Source organism: Rhipicephalus microplus, chromosome 4 (genome assembly GCF_043290135.1).
Source record: "Rhipicephalus microplus isolate Deutch F79 chromosome 4, USDA_Rmic, whole genome shotgun sequence".
NCBI lineage: Eukaryota > Metazoa > Arthropoda > Arachnida > Ixodida > Ixodidae > Rhipicephalus > Rhipicephalus microplus.
The window spans coordinates 2,091,816-2,101,677 of record NC_134703.1 but is presented as its reverse complement, the minus strand read 5'-3'; the positions used below and the strand labels follow the sequence as shown (position 1 = coordinate 2,101,677).

General features: G+C 43.4%; 1 long non-coding RNA gene across 1 annotated transcript; it reads right to left on the bottom strand.

The window, feature by feature from the left end:
* Positions 1-372: 372 nt before the first annotated feature.
* On the bottom strand, positions 373-9,343 carry LOC142813842 (uncharacterized). The gene is made up of 3 exons (XR_012894698.1): positions 9,272-9,343; positions 3,084-3,223; positions 373-459 (listed from the first exon to the last, which is right to left on the bottom strand). It is a non-coding gene; the product is annotated as an uncharacterized LOC142813842 (long non-coding RNA).
* Between the last annotated feature and the right edge of the window lie 519 nt (positions 9,344-9,862).

Genomic DNA, 9,862 nt, shown 5'->3' with positions numbered 1-9,862 from the left:
CTAACTGCATGAAAAGTTGGAGTAATTCAAGTAGATTGTTGCAAAGTGATAATTGGCTTCGAAGTTATATGTTTACGCTACCATTAGGAAGTTCCTAATATCCTCTCCTTCGCAAAACCTCTGACAATTGGTAAGTTTCCGTAGTTCAGTAAAGATACGGCCATCGTTCATTAATGAACAGGCCAATTGCGTATGCTTATTAGAACTTCTGTAACAAAGAGTAGTTTCTTTTTTTATCTGCAATGCGATAGTAACTGCGTGTGGCATCATTGGTGTTTTTATTTTTTTTTTCGAAACAGCATGTGAAAGTAATTTGTTCTTTTTGCTCGTAAACAGCGCTTTCTATCGACGCTACCTGTTCAATGATTCGAAGGGTGTAACTGGATTCATGACATTTTCTGTTGGGACGTCCATCACGTCTACCATGGCGTCCATGGCACGGTGACGGGCCAGATCAATCTGCACAAAAGCATTGGCATCGAAATTGGTAAGATTCCCTCCAAGCAAAATGCTAGATGCTTGGCTTACAACCCACGTCAATTCTGATTGCTAGAGACACATTTGACAACATTGTCGAGTAGTTATTACGGACACCGGTTCGTCACCAAGAAACCATTATCCGAGCCAATGTTGCATTTTGAAGGGGGTGAAATAGAAAATACCCATGTACTTTGATTTAGGCACACATTAGAGAACGCAGATTGTTGTGGTGTCGCCGTCGTCACCTGCAAGCTGCAAGTGCCCCGTAGGTACGCGTACTCGTGAATGGTCTAGTAGATGACGTTGCGTGATGGCACACGTGATTGCATTGTAGCCAATCACGTGTGCACTCGTGTTCGTTGTGTTGTGCGAATAAACGGCCGCGTCGTCCGTCTTTCGCAGTCTGGGCTTTGGCGAGTACGGTACTCACTGCTTCGTGCCGTGAGCAGTGCTGGCAACCAGCGCGTCTCACTCCAGTTTCCGGGCATGGGTTGTCGGCTGCCGCCAACCGACACAGCAAATGGCGACAAGGATGATTCTACGCCGCGTTTCCCACCTCGGCAGAAAGAACCTGTGTCCTCCCGTAAATTCCGCCTCTTTTCATGGCGGGTCTGGCGTCTCGAGGCTTATTGCGCCCTTTGTGTGCGAACTCTGTCCTGCTTTGACCTAGACGTTCGCCCTCCTTGGCTCTGCATCCTACCGGCTGGAATGGTTCTCTTCGAGCACCTTATGGCCTTCCTGGAAGGACATGTTCCGGGCCCACCTCGAAGCAGCCGGCGGCCATTACTGGAAAGACGCGTGACGCACATCCGCACTAGGAACGGGCTGGACGGGAAGGCTAACGTAAAATGTCACAGCGACAGAACAGGAGGAAGCCCAACACGCCCTAAATGTGGTGTCCACGCCAGCGCCTGCAACTCATTCGTCGACTCTGACCATCGGACAAAGCGGCGTCGCGATGGAGCAAGATGCCCGCGAGGCCGTGGCGTTGCGTCAACGCTTGCGGGAACAACAGGGTGGCGACTTCCAGCCCCAAGCGTCATAGGCAGCTGTGATACTGTTTCGAACGTGGTCTCAAGCCGACTTCCAGCCTCAGGCTTGTCACAGCTGTGGGAGCAGATGGCGCCACTCTAACGGCCGAAATTGTACAGCCCACAGTCGGCGTTGCAATGCATAATGCTTGGGGACGTTTCGCGATGGTGAGCCACAAGGCTGCCCCTGTCAAAGTTCTGTCTTCGAGGGAAGTCGTCAGCGTCGTCCCGAACATCAGGCTTCTACACAAGTGGAGGTCAAGGTCGTCAGTGTAATCTTCGCATCATTCTGCGGCACATTAAATGGGATGTGTTTGTTATGTTGGTGCCACTTACGGCTGCGCGTGAACTAGACGCCATCCGTTGGTCGTTTTGTGTCAAAATGCTTCTGTGTAGAGCCTGAGATTAGGATATTGCTGATTTCATTGACTGGGGTGATGGTGTGGTGTCAGTGACGTCACCTGAGAGCTGCACGCGCACTGTAGATGTGCGTACTTGTGAGTGGTCTACTAAATGTTGTGTGACGGCACACGCGATTGCATTGTAGGCAATCAGGTGTACAGTGTTCGTTGTGCGTTGTGTGCCCTTAGCACAAAATGTATTTTCTAAGTGATTCTCGGTGAGCTCCACGACCTTTGCCAATCTATGCGCACAGGTAATTAAAATTTCGTCTTAAAATACCAAGCAGTTCAATGAAATCCGTTTATGAACCTCTTGTTTTAGAAAAGCAGTGTTGTCACCATCATATCCGCTTTTTTTGCCGAAGCCTCGCTCAACGCCGGCCAACATAAAGCTCGCAGACCTATATACAGTCATTCCTATTGTGGCACAGCAACCCTTAGGAAATTCGCATGGACGGTAGCGCCAGATTTTCCTCTAGGCCTCACTCTAAGAAGCTATGATCGTGAAAAGCACGACTTTCACTTCGTTTTGATTTTTTGCACTCATTGTGCAGCATATCTTCAGTTACATTTAGACTTAAACATTTAGGAGGAAATCTGCATTACAATTTGCCCCCTTCCCTTCATATTGAAGGCTGTGCAGCTAGATACTTACAGAACTCTAGTGAAGTTGTCTACACTCTCGACCAACATAGCAGGTAATGCGTTCTAGCTACTTGCTTTCAGCATGTATCAGCAGTTGAAGCAGTCTCGATAGTCCGCTGCTGAAGTATAACGCTTACGGTGCTCATCTGCTGGCGTGAACGTCGTAGGTTTGATCCCCGCTTTGGCGGTCGTATTTTGAGGTAGGCGAAATGCTAAAGACCCGTGTACTTGTGCGATGCCAATGCATAATAAAGAACCCCACGGTCTCACGCTTCCAGAGCCCTCAACTAAAGCATCCCTCACAACCATAATCTGGTTTTCACCTATAATATTGAAGGTGTTACTAAAGTGCAGCGGTCCAGAATAAGTTGCGCCACTTGACATTGCTCAAAACGATTGCATTATTTAACAGTTCGCCCGCCTACGTAATCTAACTGAGACAGTATTCATGCTATCGATTTACTCACAATGACCTCTAGTATAATGCCGAAGCATTCGGAATTATTTGAACGAAAAAAACACTTACCACCTAGGCGCAGCACAGGGGCACACTCTGATCACGACCCACAGGTGTGCTCCGGTCGGCCACACGAGGGCTTCGTTGACGGGGGTGTTCTTCGGACGCTGCCTGCTGCCCTCCGAGGAGTCAAGAATTTTGGTGGACCGCTGAAAAAGATCCGTAACCGAAATTAGGCTTGGTACTTTCCTTTCATTTATTTTATTTATTTCGACATACTGCCAATCCCATCAGGGATTTTAGCAGGAAGGGCGTGAACATAAAAATTCGAATAGGTACACAATAAAGACATACATCGCGATAAAGTACAAAATGAAACTAACAGAATCAGATCATTTAACAATTTCAGATCAAAGAAGGCAGAAAACATTAGTGTAAAGAAAAGTTGTCAGAAGAAAATAAATGCAGCGACTTGGTTGACACATTGGTTGACATATTGGCATATGCATCAAGAAACACAAGAAATTACAGCAATAAGAAACTACCCTACAATATGGCGAAGTATTTCAAGGAAGGGCAAATTTATACACACTGAAAAACAGAAACATGTTCAAGAATCAACAGAGCGATTTCTCTTCACCTGGATTCAGTACTAAAAATTGCTTAAAGAAAAAATATGATGACATGATACTTCGCTCGTACAATGTTCACATGAACACCTATATTAAAATCAACCAGGTGATTCCGTTTGCATAATACAAAGTTCATTTTCGACAAGGGTTAGAAATTTTGCTAATTCGGTAGTGCTGGAGATACTCGGATCCAGTTTATTCCATTCATTAGTGGCTAACAGAAAGAATGAGTACTTAAAGCAGTTTGTGTTGAAGGAGTATTCGTTAAGTCTCATTGGGTGTTTTTGGCGTGTTGTTCTAGTTTGATCAAACGTAAGATACGCGGATACATCAATGTTTAAATGACCATGTAATAATTCATGTATGAATTTTGCACGTGCTAACCTTGTTCTATTCATTAGAGTAAGTAATCCAGCTTTTTTCATTAGTTTAGTCGGAGAATCTGTATGTCTGTACTTGTTGTAAATGAACCTCATAGCTTTCCTTTGTATTCCTTCCAGTTTCGTGATTTGCTGTTTTGTGAATGGTGACCAAATAATATTACCGTATTCACGTAATGATCGCACAAGGGAAGTGTATGCAAGCAGTTTTAGAGAAGGCGGTGCCTGGCGAAGCCGGTATCTGAGTGTAAACAAGCGGCGTAGTGCAGCTGAAGTAACGTAACTTATGTGTGCATTCCATCTTAGATCTTCAGTTATAATAATTCCAAGATATTTATGCTGACTTACTCTAGTTATGGGAATGTCATTAATGGCGTAAAGAAAATTTGACCTAGTTTTTTTTTCGACTTACTGATAAAATTGTACACTTGTTTGCATTAAGTGACATCTGCCATTTACGGCACCAGCAGGAAACATCTTGTAAAGCACTATTTAAAGCTACATGGTCCTTGGTTGAGTTTATTTCTCGATATAGCACGCAGTCATCCGCGAATAATTTGATTTTTTCCTTAATATTTGTAGGCAAATCATTAATAAAGAGAAGAAACAAAATCGGCGCCAGCACACAGCCCTGCGGAACTCCAGATGTGACGGAGGTGGTAGCAGAGGTTTCATCGTTAAATTCCACATACTGTGTAAGATCAGTGAGATAATTTTTGATCCAGTTAAGAACAGTAGAATTTCCTAAGGTGGCCTCAAGTTTTTGAAGTAGTTTCTTGTGTGATACCTTGTCGAATGCTTTGGCAAAATCGAGGAAGATTAGATCAGTTTGTTTTTGGTTGTCAATACTCTGGGATACCTCATGTGTTAATTCCACTAATTGGGTTATGGTTGAAAGACCTCGGCGAAAGCCATGCTGATAGGGAGATAATATACGTTTTTCTTCTAGGAAAACAGTTATTTGTTTAAGAATTATGTGCTCCAAGATTTTACAGATTGTACATGTCAGGGATATAGGTCTAAAGTTAGATATATCATTTCCGCATCCTCCTTTATGCACAGGAACAACTTTGGCCTTTTTCCACTCCACAGGTAAAGAGCACGTTGATAGTGATTTGTTAAACATGACGCACAGATATTTAGCTAGCACCTCTGCATATCTTACAAGAAAGATGTTAGGAATGTTGTCAGGCCCTGCTCCTTTTTTTGTGTCCAAGTTTAACAAGAGATTTATGACACCGGCCTCATTGACAATAATCGATTCCAGGGTACCTTCCGCTCTAGTGTCGATGTCTGGAATGTTTCCGTCATCGACAGTGAATACAGACTTGAAATAGCTGTTCATTTTGCCTGCAGTGATTGGGTTATCTTTTTCCGGGGGTGTGTTGCTTTTGTTGTTTTTTGCAGGCTTTAGGTAGCTCCAAAACTTTCTGGGGGAATTTTTTAGAAAGTTTGGCAACGTTTTAGTGAAATAGTTGCTCTTCGCTGTTTTGATTTTTGTTTTTAGGTCACTCACAGCAGCAGTCAAATTATTTACTGTTACTGCTCCGGGTTTTCGTTTTATTCTCTTTTGTATTCGCTTTACTTTGCGTTTCGCATGTATTACTTCATGTGTTATCCACGGGTTGTGTTTCTTAATTTTTTTCACTCTAAGAGGTACAAAGGTATTAATACAGTGGTGCATAATTTCTTTTAACTGAGACCATAATGTTTCAATGGTCGTGGAACTATCATTCGACAATTCTTCGAAGGACGGAAACATTCTAATTAGATAATTTAGTATGCTGGTGTCGTCGGCATATTTAAAATCTGGGTAAGTAATTTTTATGTTCGTTGGTTCTATTTTATCACGAAAGGGGACAGTGCACAAAGTGAGCTTGTGATCAGATATGCCATCCATAACTTCAATCTTTGTTTCATCGGCTGGGAAGTGGTTACTCAATAATATAAGGTCAACATTATTTGAAGTTTCTCCCTGGACACGTGTTGGTTGGTTGACTACTTGGTGAAGATTAAATCGCAGCATTGTGTCGATAAGGACATCTGAGCATGCGGAATGAAATTTCATGGATTGCCAGTCGATATCAGGAAGGTTAAAATCACCCAACAAGATGAATCTTGCGCTTTGTATGTTTTGTTCAATGTAGTTGTAGAGCGATTGCATGCTATCTTCGCCAGAAGTAGGACTGCGATAGCAGCAGCCCACAATTGTTGTGTGAAGGCCAAATTTTAGTTTCAAAAAGACAGCTTCTACACCTTCAACCTCTGGCAGCACAGTGTATTGTATTTCGCGTTTTATCATTAACGCTACTCCACCGCCTCGTGTCGGTCTGTCCTTTCGTATTATATTGTAATTTGGGGGCGTTACTTCACTATCTAAAATGTAATTATTTAACCAGGTTTCGGTTAAAGCAACAAAGTCTGGCTCAAGGTCGAGAAGTAGGCATTCAAGAGATTCTAATTTCTTTAAGACACTTCGGCAATTCACATTTATAAACCTCAACTGGGGCGGTTTCGAGTGCGAGACGCCGGCCCGTCGCTTGGCAGGTTTTTTTTTCCAGTTGAGGGATTTTTTGCCTCGCCAATAATCACTTTATCGTTTACGGTGTCATCCCAGCGATAAAGAATACGGTCTATACTAATTTTGTCGTAGACAAGATGTACCTTTTGCCCGGATTTCTTATTTGGTTTCGCCGAGTCCCACAATTTTTTCCTTATATTACGCACACGCTGGGAAAAGTCTTCACTAATTGATATGTCGGTATCCTTTAGTTTATGACAGTTTTTCAAAAACTTTGTTTTGTCTCGATCATCAAGGAGTTTGAAAATAATTGGTCTAGTTTTGTTCGCGCTTGGTTTACCGAGCCGATGTATCCTTTCGATTGAAACAGGTTCAATTTTCAGAACACCTGTCGCAACTGTATTGTTTATTTCTTGCTCTTGTGATTCCTCTTCTTTTTCATCCTCAGGGATGCCATACACTATCAAGTTACTTCTTCTAGACCGGTTTTCTAATTCATCCAGCTTTAATTCTAGGCCTGATACTACTTTTTCTAAGGCGGAAACTTTTGTGGTGCAGTCCAGTATTTTTTCATCTAAGGCAGCCAGTTTTTCTAATTTGGACTCAATAGCGGTTAGTCGTTCTTCTTTAATTTCTTTAATATCACCAGCAATTTGCGTTAGTTGTTGAGAAATTTGTTTTAAGTCGGGCCCGGGATTTGTCTCGACGTCACCTGCAAATTTGGGAAGATGCAAATTTGGGAAAATAAGAATAAGTGTCTTCGTAGCGCCAAGATTAAAATAGGAAAAAAGCTTTGCCTCCCCTCCCCCCCAAGCTACAAATTTTTGTTGGTGGAAGGTGTTGTACTAAAAACGAATAATGGGAATGGGTGTTTGTGTTAAATAATCGGGCCCTCTGGCAAGTGCCCGCAACACCCCCTGCCGTAAAAAAAATTCTGGCTATCAGCGCAAGTAAAAGCGTAGAAAAAAAAGATTAATACGGAATACGGAGGTCGCACATTGAAAAATAAGAAGTGCATTCTTTATATAGATACAGGTACATGGTGGCATTCGATCAATGTATGGTAAGAAACCCACCATTTGTTCAGCGCACTTATAATGGGCTCATGGTTTCATTACTTATTTAGTTACAATATGAGTTACTAGAACATGAAATAGTACAACATAAAAAAGACAGTAGGCCGGCTACTTTTCGGCAAGATGCTAAGGCTGAAATCCAGGATTCGGCAGACATTCAGGCGCATGAGGAAGAATTCACGCCTTGTTTCAAATAATAAATTTTGCAGCACGCCATCGCAAGCTGTACGCACTGTAGAGCCACTACACAATTTCGTAACTTCAACCGAACGGGAAGGCATCATTACGGATAGCAAGGATCTCTGTTGCGACTGGACTACCTTTACAAAGCTATTATTTTAAGTGGTTTCGGCTGCTGCCACGTCACAGCAGTGCTTATACCGAATCAATTTTCTTCGTTTCATCTAAAGATCAAAACGTGTTGGTATTTTGAACCCGTGTAACATTATTACAATCGCTACACCTCTATGGCCCAAGAGAAAAGCTGTAAAGCTTGGCGTCAGTCCTTATTTTGTTAAAGCGTAGATACAACCACGGTCACTCCACTTTTTTCCGTATCACTTCTTTTCTGTGCCTTACGTTGCGTTATCATCCTTTGGACAGATTAAACTACATGTTGTATGATTTACTCCTGCCTACTTTCTCCAAACGTAAATTTAGGATTCTTAAGCAGCGATATGCACCTCACTCGAAACGTTCACGTGTGCGTAACTGCTCTATAGTCTTTTCAAGTTAACAATAATACTATGATGGCAATAAAGTCAATGACTACGCAATCGTGCTACTTTTCATCTGCTAGCATATAGTAACGGTTCTGAACAAGATCTTCCTAACCAAGTAATGGGTTTTCATTTTAAGAAAGTGTAACCAAGGCAGAAAAAAGTTTAACAAATGTACGTAGGCAGCGGCTTTTTTTGCATTTTTTCAAGAGCTTTCGCCCAATAAACTGACACACCAGAACACGACAATGCACATCCGTGTTGCCTTTTCCCATGGTCTGGTCTTACGCGGTCCTTCGCATTTACTGTGCTTTCCTGTGGCTATAAAATAAGCAATGATATGGGCAACTTAGAAGAAGGCTTAGGCGTGAACATGGGGAGGCGGCTGCCGCCCCCCTAACACTAATAATTTAGAGGAGGCGCAATTTTTCCCTGTGCCTCCACAGATTCATATCTCATACATCATTTTGAAAGTGCATGATTATGACACTGCATACTTTATGCATACGATAATGGCGGCTGGTAACCCCTGATATTGCATTCAAAGAACCGTGTATACATTCACTTAGACCAATGAAAAGCCAACAACTAATGGTGGCTAGGCCACAATTAGAATCAAGTCATATCTTCAATTTTACGTTTGTGTTCAATGGCCGCGACAGCATTCCTTTGGGTTTCTTCCAACATAAGGAGGGGGAGGGAGTGCCGTGGCGTGACTTGGGTTCCCCCAAAGTAGAACCCCATTACGGGAACTTGGTGCGTTCTCCATCAGGGTAACCTAACAGGTTGTCCCCTGGGTTCTCCCCTGGATTTCACTAATGGAGCCGCTGAGGACATAGGTTGCAGTAATGGTACAGGATTCCTCTGATGTAGAACCGTGCACACACTTTGAGAAGCAGGGCTGTGCGAGTAAAAAGAAGAGAACTCACCGTGGTCTGGCCGCCGCAATCCGGGCGCGCTACGCGGTGGCCGCAAGCTGACCGCGCCACCAGCAACGCGATTGTGATGGGAACGCTGATTGTTTCAACTAAAATGAATGCAAACCCACTATGGGTGGTAATTCTGAAAATTGGACCGTATTACCATTGTGCCATGTTCACGAAATTGGCAGTTATTACAAGGGTGGAAAAAGCCTACCGAAAGTGTCCATATAATCGCTATCGCAATAAAACGGGAAGGCACAAAATCTGCTGCATAAATTGTGTGCACTTCTAAATGCTTCTCAGCCTAGGAGCACCGACCGACCGACTGACCGGACGGACGGACGGACGGACGGAACGACCGAGTGAGTGAGTGAGTGACCCGTCGCCTTGCGTTCTCCACCTTGTCGCATTCGAAACGGGTGCGCACGCCGTGCGCTTCGTTTTCCAAGATAACTGCCAGATAGCGCTCATATCTCACGTGCTTCGATGCGCTCGTTCGCCCCCACTGCACGCATCGAGACACTAACGCAGCGCCTGCAGAATACCTTTCACCGATTTTCTCGTGCAGGACATCAAAAAAACGTTTTGTTCACTTTC